Below are 13,978 nucleotides of genomic sequence, written 5' to 3'. Positions count from 1 at the left end.
CCCCTTAAAATGCAGATTCATGAACTATATCTTGGCTGAGGAGAAATCAGCAGGGTCACGGGTGGGGAATCATTGTTTTTCCCCTTCACCAGCCAGAGAAGTTTCCAAAAGGAGGCCTTCTGTGTCTGGAATTGTCTCAATACCTTCCTGTGGGCTTGATGTTCTCTCAGCACCTCCTGCTCTGAGAAGCTGGCCAAGGTCTTCCGCAACTAGGTCTTGGTCTGACCCAAGGCTTTTCTTTTTTTGTACACAAGGTTAAGCTGGCATTAATGTGTTCAGATCTAAGTATAGAACAGGTGGCAGGATTCATCCACTGCTTTGTGTTTTCCCACAACTCTAGACTTGTACTAGAACAGTGTGCTCCACTTGTTAAATATTAGTTTCATTTTATCAGTAGAACTTCAGGTGTTTTCCAATTACTGGGTAAAGAGCCAGCAATGATGTTTGACCTTAGAAGAGCAGAACCTCAGAGAGCAACAGCAGCTTGTCCTGCAGTAACACAAAGCCTATATAGACCTTCCCTTTCTACCTCAGTTTTATATGTCAGGCCATTACATTTTTCTCATTAAGTGCAAATCTGCTGTGAATGTTACGTTTTAGTGTAATCTCAAAAATATGGGCAGTAGAACTAACTGCCTCCAGAGACAGGGGTCAAAACACTGCAGGCCCTTTTAGGGTAAAAATAATTACCTGTATTGGAACCAATCAGGTTATTTTGTTTTTTAATAAATCAGGTTCAGCCCACAGCAGTTGAATAAATACCCTAATAAGCATGTCTTTCTCTGTGGTGATCTGTTTGTGTAGCAGTACACATGAAGGAATTGGCTCTGGATATTAAAAGAATGATGGACTTAAAAGAAAGTGCTGCCCATTGGAGATCAGAGCCTGTGTTATGTGTAATGAGGCCTGCAGTAAGGAGCTGATGGCAGGAACAATTATATGTATTACACATGGAAACAAAGATATAGTGTAGCTGTACACTTTGTAATACATATTTAGTCCTCTGCAAAACCATGAAAAGGCAGGTGTGGGATTCATGCCTTCTACACAGCATCCCCAGAGCAGTGTGTGCTGTTTGTCCAGCCATGCTTTCCATGGCATAGGATATATTTTCAAATGTTTCACAGAAGTATGGGCTTATTTATTTTATTTGGAAAAAAAAAATAAAAAAAAAATAAAAAAAAAAACAGAAAGAAAAAATGCAGTGCAGAGGTTTTCTTTTGCAGTAAGAACAAACTAACACCAGGTTAAGTGCAGTGGTCAGTAACTATAGTAAGGCACAGATCTCCTGTGCTAATGGTTCCTTATATTTCCATGTGACCTAATACAGGGCCAGGCATGTAGTTTCTATGCTTGTTTGCTGCCCCCTCTTGGCAACATAACCAGCCTCCGGGAGAGAAAACGGACGCTTCTGTCAAGAAGACCAAAGTATCAAAGCAAACTCACTCAGAGAAATGGAAAAAGTCTTGTTCCAAAGAAAAAGAAAACATTTGCATATTTTTACACATTGGAGAAAGAAGTAATTTCATCTAGGCAATCAGATTTCCTCTCTTCTCTATGGTTCATTGACTCCATGTAGGGGAGAAGGAGAACTGATTGTGCACATCCTGTGAATGGGTAATATGCCTCTTACCAAGAAATATCATCCTTTCCTATACATTATTGGGAGCATCTACCAGTTACCTTTCCCTTTTCCCTCCACAAAAGCCAGTTTCTATAGAAGAATGATTTTTCCTTTTCAGTGCCTAGTACAATATTTGAGCAGACTTCCAAGACCTCAATTGCTTCTCTATAGACTTCCATCTGCAGTAAACATATGTGTACCTTTTGTTATCAGTGTCAGAAAGGCTAAAAGAAACGGGATCCTGTGAATAGCAGTAATCCTTTATAGCAAATATGAAATCTGCTTTTCATGACAAGTCTTCTTCCAGCTCTCATTTCAAGAAGAGGAATCCATGTCATTCAGGATCCTCTTTGCAGGTAAAGAAATGCAAGGGACATAACAGTTGATTATGAAATCTCTGTATGCTCACGTATCTTGCTATGACCCCAGGTGTTCACAGACCATGCACACAGGTCATTCATACTCCAGAAGGCTGTAAACAAACAGCTTTGTGACTACCCAGTGAGGAATACTTTTCTACATGCAAATCTTCCATTTCTGTCATGTTCAGTATTCACTTACGCATAAGAAAACACATTTTATGTTTTCAGATAATGAAGGCTTTCCCATGGAAGAAACATTCTTCATATTCTTTCTGGATAGTAGCAGATTCAGCCTTAAGAACATTCTTCTGCCAACATGATCATGTTGACGCAAATCCTTGACCAAAGGGCATAAACAGTATCTTCCAGTCAGCTTCCTTCCTTGAGCATCCAGAGAGACCACCATTTGAAGTAACACTGCCAAAGAGTCTTGCCAACAGATCCTGTTGGTTTGATTCCCCAGAAAAAGAATATGTATCATATTTTACACCGAATATTTCTGAATAAGAAGAGAACAGAGAATTAGTGGTACATAACTTTTGAGGTTTCTCAGACGGATGCTTTTAAAATCCCATAATCAAAGCCATCCAGTAGTCTCATAGGATAAGAAATATATGCATAAAAGATTTCAAAGATGTGTTTAAGATAAAAATAATAACAAAACCCAAGGAAATTTCTAATTTTTTTTATATTAGAAGGAATACATCCTTCTATTTTCAGCTTGTAGTTGGGAAAATATTGCTCAGGAATCCAAAACTGACTCTTTCACCAAGACAGAATCAAAATCCATCTGGACTTAATCCTTTACAGTGTGCTCAAGGATGACCCTATTTGAGCAGGGAGGTTGGAGCTGCTAACCCACCATGGTCTCCTCCAACCTAACCCATTCTGTGATTCGGTGAGATACATAGGAGGGTGTAGCCCTGCCTCTCCTTGCACCTGCTTTCATCTGCACATGTGTTGCCCCAGCCTCAGTTCCCTCTGGTATACTTAGTGACATGTTTTCATGTTAATTTTCTGTTGGTTTTCACCCACTAGAGCTTTCATGATTTGGGTCTTACACCCCATGTCCATGTTCTTATGGTTCAGGTTGAGAGCAGTGACACTTGAGCATGAACCAGGAGAAAGCTTATATACAACCAGTGCCTCCAGAAGAGGGAAGAACAAACTGGCCAGTTCTTCATGAGGCTCTATAGCCCAGACGTCCACAGAATCCATGGTTGTGTCCCAGGGTGGGACTGCTGTGCAAAGAGCTCTTTACCTCCAGTCACTCATCAGTGTACGTGCTCTCACAAGTAGGCATCAGTGCTGAAAGAAAATCTTTGGTTTATTGCAGACATTTACTAGGCACACAAGTAGACCTGGAGGTGGGAGCCAGGCCAAAGGATCAAAAAAACGGAGCCTGGGGTTTTCAAAGGCTCCTGGCAATACAGACTTGGATCTGTGATATCATCCTGCTGATATCACTCAAGAAGTATTCCATACAAACCAACTGAATCTGTGTTGGAGCTGACAAGTGTTTACTCACCAATGCTCATCACAAGTGACCTGGGACATCAAAAGCAGGCTACAAAGCTCCTATATATGAAGATTTTCACTTCTGAGTTGAAAAGAAGCAAGTCTGGAAGCTAAAGAGATCTTTCTGGGATTTGTTTCTCCACAGAGCTGGGAAAGGAAGAACTCTAGGACTCCTCTCCCACAGTCCACAGAGACCAGTTCCACCTCATCCCACCCAAAAAAGTCCTTGAGCTGGAGAAGAGCCTACCCCTTTGGAAGCTTGTATCTGCTTCCCCATAGCCATTATGTAGTTAGGAATTCCTCACTACAAAGTGTTTTTGCCCAATGGCAGCTTTCTGTAGGGAGAGCACAGAGGATCTTTGCTCTTGTACCCTGTTGAGTAGCAGCCCTGCCCTAGCTGCTAACTGGCACTGCCCGAGCTGCTGGCACTGAGACCTGCAGTTCTTAGGGTGAAGCCACCCCATCCCTCTCCGCAGCTGACTCTGGCACTGGATGTGACATCACTTCTCCCAGCTGCTCCAGGACATAAACATGTATTACACTGCATGGGGACACCAGGACCATTGCCAGTGAAACCTTGTACCTGATGTCCCTTCTCTGAGAGGAACATCTCACCACAGCAAATCTCAGATCCCTGTGGAGGTGTGAGTGCTGTCTTATCCCATCCCTCTCCATGACAAGGCCAGCAGCAGCACCACGGAGTGCCTTGCAGAGGGGAACCTGGGCACATACTGGGAGCAGGAGGCCATGGCCTGGGGAGGAGACCCTCTCAGGCATGGACTGACAACACCTCTGAGGAAGGAAGACAGCAGAAGAATCAAGCCTTTCAGTTCAGGTTTTGGGGAGGGGGTCTTCTTTCCCTTTCCCTTTCCCTTTCCCTTTCCCTTTCCCTTTCCCTTTCCCTTTCCTCTCGCCTCTTGCCTCCTTCCTTCCTTAAATTTTTTTCACATATACTAGCAGTAGCTACAGCATTGTAGAGATACATCTGGTGAGCTTCTCTGTTTTCATTTCAGGTGCCACCACAGGCATGCAGAAAACATGGAAAACATGCAGGAGATGCAGGTGGGCAGATAATGGTCTCTGCAGGGGTTGGGTGGTTCTGTGGTGCCATGAATCTTCTGAAAACCATTTTGCAGTTGCTACAACCACACTCTGGTTATGCTCGTCCGGGACAGGGTTAGTGACAGAGATCGTGCCCCTGTAAACTGCCACCAGATGGCAGAATACCCATCAGCCGCGCTCGCAAGCCTGCTTGCCAGTACCGCAAGCTGGAGATGAGGCTGCAGAAGAGTGATGCCTGAAAGATGGGCTGGAAATAAATCCTCATAGACCAGTGTCTATAGAGCAGGTACTTGTTTATTGCAGCGCTGAGGCTGAGGAGATATCTCCACCTAACTTACCCACCCTTGTCAAGTGCTGTGGTATATTTATATAGACAGTATGGCTTTGTGTCACTATGTCACTACAACATCATTACATATGTGCCAGAACTAATTTACATTGTATGATCTCATGGTTCTAAAAAGTTCTTTTGCACTGTGGTTGTGCCTCCCCAGTTTGGGGACCTTGGGGTCTTTGATGAAGGCTTCCAAGGTCTTCACATCTGAACTTTTCAGCTTAGTTTTCAGAGCATGCACAGTTACGGTGTTCCTTGCCTGTCTGGTCCTAACCTGCCTTAATTCTTTGTTTTGTGGCTAACTGGCTTTACATTTGCCAATTTCTCATTAGTACTATACTTACCTATCTCTGAAGCTATCCACCTGGTGTGTTTTTTTCTTCTTTTTTGTCTATTCAGCATTAAGCAGCTAGTTAACCATGTACTAGCCATTACATTGTATAGAAGTTATTTTTTATCTAGTTATATAGGTATAAAAAGTTATGATTCAGGTTGTATAGGTATAAAAGGCTATGATTTGGGTTATATTGATATCAGGTTATATAGATAAATCAGGTTATATTGGTATCTTATAACTCAAGATATATAAGCACCTTGTAATTTTGACCTGTTATATAGGCATCAAGAGAAGAAAGTGGCAGTCCAAGCCAGAGCATGCAACTGCTCTCATCAGGTATGAAACACTACAAAATGTCCCTGCTGCTCAATGGGCCTTGCCTTCAAGCCTGACTTCTCACAAATCTGATTGATTTTGGCAGTCGGTTTCACAGGTCTCCCTAGGAAGTTCAGGTTTCTCAACTCTCATATAATTTAAGTACTGATCCTTAGAACTGCCTCCTGACTTCCTTAGAATTCCAAATGGGAGGTGTGTTACAGATACAGTACTTCAAACTGAACAAACTAACACTATGTATAAAACTGAATTACAGACAATTCTTACTAAGTTGACTTCATTATACAGTAACCAATAATGTGGAATACATTGATCAAGGTAATGTTATATTTACAATATGTTTGAGTCATCCCAGTGTGTTTTCAGTTCTATGCCGGCAGCAATTTTAAGGGATTTTAGAGTTGCCATGAAATGTTAGTTAGTCCTGGATATCTTGCTGAGCATCAGAATGAAAAATGACTTTGACTGATATAACTGTACAGAAGTGGATATTTTCTTTTTGAGGATATGTACATTAGAAGAAGAAAGTACTGCACAACTGAACAGCTTCAAAAATGAGAGTTAAATAATTTCCCTCCATTTTGGAAAAAGTGTTGAGTCCTAGCAATACTTTTCTCAGCCTAGAAAGATCAGTAACCACTGTACCTACAGGTGTGTCAAGGTTTAACACTGGCGTGATGCCAGCACCCCCATGAAAATGTACTTTTCTAAATAATTGCTGTGAGATGTGATCAGGAACAGAGCAGAGCAGGCCCAAGCTTAATAACAAAAAAAAGAACTTTATTAAACTACTGCTACTATAAAAACTACAAACACTAAATCCTGGATGAAGACCTTCCAAAACACCCCTCCTCCTCCCACCTAATTTCCAAACAAACCCAACAGTGAGACACCACCCAGGATCCTGATCAAGTTGCCACCCTTCAGATAATCAAAGACTCAGTCCTTCAAGGGAGACAGGAGTCCCTCCTGTGCCACAGACCCCCCCAGGAAACACAATTGCCACCCTTGTGTTTCCATGTCACACATGGCAACCGCCCGGAGAAAATCTGCCATGGTGACACTCTCCTTTCCATGTCACAGTGCTCTCACCACCGTGCATGCACAGACTGCTCATAGGGCTCCTTTAAGGATGCTTTGCCATGGACCAAAAGAGACAACAGTTCAGTTTCTCATCTTGGGACTACAGTCCCCCTCATTTTCCCCTGGGGCTGAAGGTCTAAGAACAGAGGTCTTCTTCTCTTCTTCTTCCTCGAAGACAGAGGGCCACCTTCTTCAACTCTCCTCTGTTCTCTCTACTCCTCTGCTGGTAATCACTGAAACAGGTCTCTTGGCCCACCAACACACCCCTCTAAGTGCAGCTTCTGTCAAGAGAATTTGGTTCAGTCTATGGCTAACAGGAAAAGTCCAGCCACAAGCCACTCCATTATCTCTTTCCAATTCAAGAATTTCTTCTTCTATCATCTTGGATCCCAGACTGTCTCTCTTCTACTTCAAATCAAGGAGGAGTAATATTTTACAAAGCCTTCATTTCTCAGGAAAGGGTTAAAAGTTCAGACTCCCTGGACGGTTGATATCTCTTCCCAGCAGCCGATTCCCAAGGCCAAGGCTGGACACCTTCCCCCCACCTCCTTCTCCTCTGAGCCGGCAAAGTTACAGGTGCTGTCCGGACTCTCTGTCTCTTCCCTCTGGGGGGGGATGACAAAGACATCTCCGCTTCTCTCCACCCTTCCGTCCACAGGAGCTGGCTCGGTTCCAGTCCTTCTACCCCTCGGCTCACCTTGACCAGGCCACATGGCTTCCCCTCCCCCACCCAGCCCCATGGCTGGGCAGGGGAGATCTGCACAGCACCCTGACCAGAACCAAAGAGAGCGAGCTCTTGGGAGTTCCTGCTTTTAACCCCCTGTGTTCTCAGAGGCGTATCCACACCTTTAGTGGTCACTTTAGGTGCCAATATCCAAACTTGACTACTGATTGGTTTGACTCAACTTCCTGAAAGAATTCACTTCCATGTCAAACCACGACAAGGTGGGACTAGGCTTTCTAGGTCCATTTAGTCTAAGGATGCTGACTGGATCAAATACAACTCCTCACCTCTCTAACCAGACAGGCAGGGTTTTTTCTAGATTGGAATTAAGAATTAACACTGAACTATTTCATACCAATAAGCCTCAAGCCATTCCAGGCATGGCCCATTCTGCCCCAAATCTGTAATATTCATGGGAATGTTATATAGAAGGAGGGATGCTGCTGAGCCACGTTTCCTGGGAAGGTGATCTTTGCCCTTCAAAACCTGTGGAGCTTCACATGGAATTTGAACTCTTGAATTTCTTTCTCTTTTGCTCTTGTGCCAAGTCCCCAGAGGTTGTAGGTTTTGATTGAACTGGATATTGAAGCATAAATAAATGCTTTTTTTTTTTTCCATCTGTACATATTCCTGGGCTTGAACTTAAGTATGTATTTCAAAGATACTAAAAGATATGATGCCTCTAAAACAGACAGTATTGTCTGTTAACATACAATTATAACAGACAATATTGACAATGGTTTTGTCAAATATCTTCTAATTTCATTCTTGTAAATTCTCTTCCCTAACTCTCTCAGCCCTGTTATTCTAATATGCAAGTTATCATAATGAAACCCAGATTCATGTTAGCTAACATTTGGATGATTCTTTTTGTTGTTTTTGCATTTCTTTATGTCCTTGTATCCATTTTCTACATGTATCACAGAGAACTCTTCCTAATGCTGCCGTATCAACCGCACAGCCAACCTTTCTCATCAAGCAATGCTACTGAAAGACCAAGAAATGCAAATCTGCACAGCACTGAATAATTACATTCCCAGAGGGGAGGCTGTTTTCACAGCAACTTTACCACCCACATAGGCATTGAGCTGCTAAGCTACACTTGAGAGAAACCTTTGCAAAAATTGTTATGATGGCTTCACAAACACCCATTTCTTTAACTTCCTTCATAGTTAGGTTTCTACCATAAACACTACATGAGAAGAGACACAAGTTATCAGCATGAGAAAAATGCTGAATGTGATTGGCCTGTTGCTTCCTATCCTCAATTGTTAAGCAACAGGTAGATGTAATGTATAGCTCATGGCCCCAGCACTATTAGCAGCACAAAAGCTGGATTCTCTCTGGCTGTTTGAACTTCCGGGTAAGCCCCTTTAAACACAGAGGGTTTTTTTCCTGTTGTTTTTCAAGTCCCACCTTTCCAAATAATTTATGATCTGGTGTTTTGGGGTTTTTTTTGTGGTTTTTTTTGTGTTTTTTTTTTTTTTTTTTTTTTTTTTTTTTTTTTGTTTGTTTGTTTGTTTGTTTGATTGTTTTGGTTTATCTTTTTTTTGGGGGGGGGTTGGTTTTTGTGGGGGGTTGTGTTTAGTTTTTTGGGGGGTTTTCAGGGGCTTTTTTGGGTTTTCCTGGGGTGTTTTTTGTTGATTTTTTTTTCATTTTGTTTTTTTTTTTTTTTTTTCATGTGGTGACATGAAAATTGGCAAGTAAACTCCTTCTGGGATGCCTACTTAATATGTACAGTCTTGCCCTGTACTGATAACAAAGTTGTTCAAAGATCCACATGTATATATAAAACACTGACCTTTCTTTCCCCCTCCCATGTGGTCTAGTTCTAGCATCATTCAAAATGTACCTCAAATCCATCCAAATTTTTCAAGTATGTTCTAAATTCTTTTGCACCTGTCCTTGTCCTTTTCTCCATTGCTTATATATTGGACTCTAGAACAACAAACTCCACATATGCCAGAGAATCATGGAAGGGACCTTGGAAAATCATTAAATCCTTTTGTGAAAAAGGGAACCTAGAGATTACTTAGCACCTTATCTGATTGCACCTTGAAAGCCACCAGCAATGGGAACTCTACCAAGTCCCTAGGGAGGTTGTTCCAATGAGTGTTCTCATTGTAAGAAATGTCTTTCCTGCCTCAAGATGAAACCTCACCCAGTGGTTGAGGCTGTATCACTGCCCTTTGTCTTCTACATGTAGCACTTTATGAAGAGAGCCTCCATTATCCTTGTAGATGCCCCAGAAGTACTCAAATAATGTGATTACATCCCCTCTGAGCCTTCTCTTCTCCCCTGAGCCTTCCCTTCACTGGAAAAGAGACCTAACTCCTTCAGTCTTTCTTCATGACAGGCAGGTTCTCTAGCCTTTTGCCATTGCCGCTGCTGCAGTGCACTGATGAATCATGTCTGGCTCACTGTCCATCAGGAACCTCTGGTCCCTTTCAGCAAGGCTGTTCCCCCACCACACAGATCCTAGCCTGTCCTGGGTTCTTTGGTTATCTCCTCAATAGAGGACTTTACATTTGTCTTCACTCTGTTCTTTCCTGCCCACTCTTTCAGCATGTCAGAGTTTCTCTCTAAGATGGCTCTCCCTTCTGATGGATTCACCAAGAGAAGATGCTTTCAATCCCATCAACAGATAGTTTATGGAGGAGTTGAACAGTGTGGAGCCCAGTATGGATCCCTGGCAGAGCCCGGCTGGGCACAGGCTGCTAGCCTGAGTAAAATACATGATTGATCACCATTTATTCCACCCATCAGTGTAAAGATATACACAACTCCAATGAGAAGACAAGCACGTGCAAGGTGTGTTTGCTAGTAATTTTTACATTACTAAGAGCTTGTTATTTGCAAAGAACAAAGTGCTTTTAGTACAGTTGCAGTCTATATGAGAACTCTAGAGCAGTAACACAGTGGGACACTGATAATGATACAGTAGCAAGGCCTGAGGGCTAAATACCAGGTTGAAACTTAAATCCAAAGAGATTTCCCTCCTCAGTGTGTGAAGCAGCTTATCTGGATTTCCATTTCCTTAGATGAAATAATTCTAATGACAGTCACTTACTTTCTAAACTGCTTTCTGCAGGTGGAAAAGGCTATATAAAAGGTAGAGGAACTTGTTTTGGTATAGGTCACCAAGCTGCCCCCAAGGATGCTTTCATTTCACATGGAATAACTGCAACTCACTTGTTACCAGTGCATGGACAACATGGAAAGAGGACAAGTCAGAATGCAGAGGTTGTTGCTGAACCAACATCCTTTTCAGCCTCAGATCCCACTGAAGTGATCTTTTGATCACTTGTATTAAGTCATTGCTGATTGTTGCCAGATAGTATAATGTTGTCCATTGCACTGTAACTTGGAGCTAAATATGCAAAATCTGGTTTTGAGCATGCTAAATTCCTTGTTGCATTGTGCACACGACAAGATACCTTGTTGGGTTTGTTGTTGTTGTTTCCTAAAACCTCAAACCATTTTGTCTTTATGGGATATACATCATATATGCCTATTTCTTAGGATTAAAGTGATTCCTGGCAGTTATCACTTTCAGTGCAGTATAAACAGGAAGCTTTAAAATATGGGTAACTGACAAACTACAAAAGTGAAAAGCACTGATTGAAATACCTCAGGTCAAGAGAGACATTTTGTTGTTTACTTTCCCCCTTGTAGATTTGACTGTTTTGAGAGCATGAATCACTATTATTCTTTGAATTCCTTGTGTGCTACCACTGACAAAAAGGCACAGTTCCTTCTGAAAATTAACTGAAATCACAGTCATGTGAACAGGACAGAGGAGCCTGCTGCTCTGAGGCAAGGCTCTGTCATGCTGTAAAAATATGTGAAAAGAAGCAAAATTTTAAGCATGTTTAAGGAGGAAGCTTTCCTCCTTTTCCTCCCCACTCCTCTTGTTTGAATTGCTTGTACTATGTTGAAGCTGTTCCATATTCACAAAAGTGTAAAACCTCTAGGACCTCCTGAACATGGACATTTGGTCTCCACCCTCATTGTGTACAGGTACTGCTCCTAGGATATGCTTTAAAGATGCAAGGGACTTGTACCTCTTCCTACAGATGAGAAAATAAGCAAAGAGCAAAGAAGAACCCTGAAGAGCCCTGTAGTGAATCCAGAACCCAAGAACACAGTTTCATAGGATTCAAAGTCTGTCTCATGACTGGGATATTGTTGAATTGCCTGTCTTTCTAAGTCCCTTTGACTACAATGTTTCTTACCCTAAGCTGAAGCCAAGAACTCCTGTGACAATGCTCAGCTGATCAGATCTGGAAAGAAGGAAACTTTGATGGACAAGATGAGGATGCATTTTTACCAACTTTCACAAGCATCATTGAAGTTAATCTTTTCATATCTTGTCGGGACCCAGAATGTCCCTTGGGCACTCTTGGATGTTCTGGGCCCAGGTCAGAAGCATTTGAGACCCTGGAATGCAGCCACAGACCCCTGTGGCTTTGAACCTGATCCATGGAACAATTTACCAACCTTGCAGGAAGAAGAAGAAATCACAAAAGTTTAGATATTATAGTAGAAGTAGTCACAAAGTGAAAGGAAGAATTTTTGAGTGCTGTACAGGGGGGTTTTAGGCCTTGTACAGAGGGGCCTGAGCTTTGTACATGGGGGTCAGAAGTTCTAAGATGGAGGGATTTGGGCGTGCCCTGTCCTCTTTCTTTCTTCTTCCTAACCTCCATGTTCATGGTGATGTTGGCATTCACAGATTGGTTTAGAGTAGAAAGTCACTGTTCAATATAGGTGATGGGCATTGGGCAAAAACCATAAACATTTAACACGTAATGTATGATATAAAAGAGGGCACCAGCGCCCTGGGTGTTGGAGTGTGCCTTTGCCTGACTGCTGAATGGACCGCAGCAGCTCAGAGAGAAAATCTTTTAGATAACACACAATAAACTACCTTGAGACCAGACAACTGAAGACTACTGAATCTTTCTTTGAAGGCATGGGTTGGAGGAGACACTTTGCCACCTTTCTGGGCCACCCCAATCAGGGAGTGAGACCTGTCAATATCTGTTTGAATGCTTTGTTTGAAGTGAACATTTTAGCAACCTTAATTATAAACTTATGGCAGAATAATATTTCACGACCAGTTTTAAATATCACAAATTTCAAGATGCGTTCTCAGTGGTGGATACAACACCTCTAAGTCAAGAAGAATGCAAATTGTCATGTTGGCATGATTACAAAGCAAAGTAAGTTTACCATAGACAGATAATTTCTCTCTAAAACTCTGATTAATAAAGATTAAAAATATCAAGCTCAGGATGCCCATGTAGAACAAATAGAAAAAACCTACATACAGTAGTGTGATATGGGGCTTTTCCTCCCACTCCCACCTCTATGTATCTGGCTGTTGCACAATATTTTTACATCCTCCAAACTCCCCTGTGATTAGACTTGCTCTGCAATTGTAGGACAGAGCACAGATTGTGTCTGTTCTTTATTTCAGACACTGACCTGAATTCACCACCCTGTTGTACTTGCAGCTTCTGAAGACATACCTAGATTTAGATGTGGACCTGGACTGGACACAGCAGGAAGAAAAAAAGCTTGGGCTCCGCGCTAATGTTGAATGTAGGTCTAAGCATATCTTCATGCAGTGGATGGTTAATACCCACGTGACTCGCACGGTTAGCCATGCATCATGATCACTGGCTGCTTGCAGACAAGTTGGCCCCAGGTCCCTCCAGAAAGGACTTTGTCACCATCTATGACAGTAATATTTTCATCTGCTTGGATGCTCTAGAGCAAAGAATATGAACAGAGCCAAGTCAGGCACAGTGCCAGGGTTTCAGATTTTCGCTGTGGCTCAACAAGTAGGTACTGCACCAATAGCTGTGTGCACTTGTTGCTAGAGAACTGCCTGCTTATGGTGATGACAAGAGGCTGTGGAACAGAAACTCAGCTCCCATGCCTCAGCTACTGCCCTGAGAGTCCCACTTTTTTGCTAGAATACAATGCATGTGTTGCAGCTATGTGGTTGTGAAACACCCATTTGATCATGTAAAGATATATAAGGTCAAAAAAGGTGAAGGTCTGCAGAAAGAAAACATTGCTACCTTTTTGATACAAGTTTTATAGTATCCAAATACATTTTCCAAGTAAAAGAGACAGTTTGATCTTGCATGCAGCACAGCCAAAGGCAAAGCCAGCTCTTGAACCCTGCTAATACTATTTTTTACTGCTAATCTGTTTACATAATCCAAAAATATTTTTCATTTGAAAAAATTACTCGAACAACCATTTCTTAAAGAGCAAATAATTATTTATAGTTAATGCAATTCACATTAAGGAAAAGTGTGTAGCTGTGGAAAACCAAAAAATAAACAATGGCATTCTTGAGGGAACAGCATTTCTTCTCTATCCTATAAGTATGTGCTGAGACATTTAGATCTTAGTATCAAGCTTTATTCCTCATTGATTTAGCCATTCAGAAAATAATGCATTCATGAAAACAAACAATACTTCATGATCACAGTGAGTCATGTAAATTTCCAAAGTCACTGAAGTGTAATTGCAGTAAAAATATGGGATAGGAATCACTTACAGTTTTGCAACGTGAGTGCAT

This window comes from Anomalospiza imberbis, chromosome Z (assembly GCF_031753505.1).
Source record: "Anomalospiza imberbis isolate Cuckoo-Finch-1a 21T00152 chromosome Z, ASM3175350v1, whole genome shotgun sequence".
NCBI lineage: Eukaryota > Metazoa > Chordata > Aves > Passeriformes > Viduidae > Anomalospiza > Anomalospiza imberbis.
This window is presented reverse-complemented; position numbering follows the sequence as displayed.